The sequence below is a fragment of the Oncorhynchus nerka genome, linkage group LG9b, assembly GCF_034236695.1.
Source record: "Oncorhynchus nerka isolate Pitt River linkage group LG9b, Oner_Uvic_2.0, whole genome shotgun sequence".
Lineage (NCBI taxonomy): Eukaryota > Metazoa > Chordata > Actinopteri > Salmoniformes > Salmonidae > Oncorhynchus > Oncorhynchus nerka.
In genome coordinates this window covers 13,341,533-13,343,592 of record NC_088424.1, presented here as the reverse complement: position 1 = coordinate 13,343,592, position 2,060 = coordinate 13,341,533, and positions in this window count along the sequence as shown.

Sequence of the window (2,060 nt, the reverse complement as noted above, 5' to 3'; positions counted from 1 at the left end):
AGTTGCCATGCTAGAGTGGGCATTCAGCCAGGATGGATTGTGCCGGCTCAGCGCTCCTCGCCTCCGGTGCGTCTCTTTGGTCCAGGATAACCTGCACCAGCTCTACGCACTATGCCTCCAGTGCGCCTTCATAGCCCAGAGCGTCCTGTGCCAGCTCTCCACACTCACTGAGCTGGAGTGGGTATCCAGCCAGGACGTTTTGTGGCAGCTCCCCGCATCAAGCTTCCAGTACGTCTCCTCAGTCCGGTGAGACCTGTTCCGGCTCCACATACGAAGCCTACAGTGATGTTCCATGGTCCGAAGCCTCCAGTGATGATCCATGGCACGAAGCCTCCAGTGATGATCCATGGCATGAAGCCTCCAGTGATAATCCATGGCCCGGAGCCTCCAGTGATGATCCATGGCCCGGAGCCTCCAGTGATGATCCATGGCACGAAGCCTCCAGTGATAATCCATGGCCCGGAGCCTCCAGTGATGATCCATGGCCCGGAGCCTCCAGTGATGATCCATGGCACGATGCTTCCAGTGATGATACATGGCCCGGAGCCTGTAGTGGTAATCCATGGCACGAAGCCTCCAGTGATGATCCATGGCCCGGAGCCTGTAGTGATGATCCATGGCAAGGAGCCTGCAGCGACGACGGTCCCCAGTCCGGAGCCTCCAGCGACGGTCCGGAGCCTCCAGCGACGGTCCGCAGTCCGGAGCCTCCAGCGACGAGCTGCAGTCCAGAGCCTCCAGCGGGGGTTCCCAGTCCATAGCCACCACCGAGAGTAGATGCCCACCCAGACCCTACCCTATAGGTTCAGGTTTGCGGCCGGAGTCCGCACCTTGGGGGGGGTACTGTCACGCCCTGACCTTAGAGATCCCTGTTTATTCTCTATATTTTGGTTAGGTCAGGGTGTGACTAGGGTGGGTCCTCTAGTTTTTGTATAACTATGTATTATTTTTCTTTGTTGGCCTAGTATGGTTCCCAATCAGAGGCAGCTGTCTATCGTTGTCTCTGATTGAGGATCATACTTAGGCAGCCCTTTTTCCCACCTTTGTTGTGGGATCTTTGTTTGGTTCCATGTATTTTTGCACAACAAAGCTTTTCGTTTGTTGTAGTGTTTATTGTTTTTTTTGCTGGTTCACATTTTAAGCAAATATGATGAACTTCAATCACGCTGCACCTTGGTCTACCCTTAACGACGAACGTTACAGAAGATCCCACCACCAATGCACCAAGCAGCGTGGTCAGGAGGACTGGACCTGGGAGGAAATCCTGGAGGGAGCAGGACCCTGGACAAGGGCCGGGGATTATCGCCGTCCGAAGGAGGAGATAGAGGTCAGCGAAAGCCCAACCGTGACGATACGAGGAGTTAGCTCAACGACACAAGCACGAGAGTCAGTCCCAAAAATGTTTTGGGGGGGCACACGGGGAGATTGACGGAGTCAGGGTTCAGACCTGAGCCAACTCCCCGTGCTTACCGTGGGGAGCGAGTGACCGGTCAAGCACCGTGTTATTCGGTTCTGCGTACCATGCCTTCAGTGCGCATCCACAGCCCGGTGCGCTCTGTACAAGCTCCCCGTAGTTGCCATGCTAGAGTGGGCATTCAGCCAGGATGGATTGTGCCGGCTCAGCGCTCCTCGCCTCCGGTGCGTCTCTTTGGTCCAGGATAACCTGCACCAGCTCTACGCACTATGCCTCCAGTGCGCCTTCATAGCCCAGTGCGTCCTGTGCCAGCTCTCCACACTCACTGAGCTGGAGTGGGTATCCAGCCAGGACGTTTTGTGGCAGCTCCCCGCATCAAGCTTCCAGTACGTCTCCTCAGTCCGGTGAGACCTGTTCCGGCTCCACATACGAAGCCTACAGTGATGTTCCATGGTCCGAAGCCTCCAGTGATGATCCATGGCACGAAGCCTCCAGTGATGATCCATGGCATGAAGCCTCCAGTGATAATCCATGGCCCGGAGCCTCCAGTGATGATCCATGGCCCGGAGCCTCCAGTGATGATCCATGGCACGAAGCCTCCAGTGATAATCCATGGCCCGGAGCCTCCAGTGATGATCCATGGCCCGGA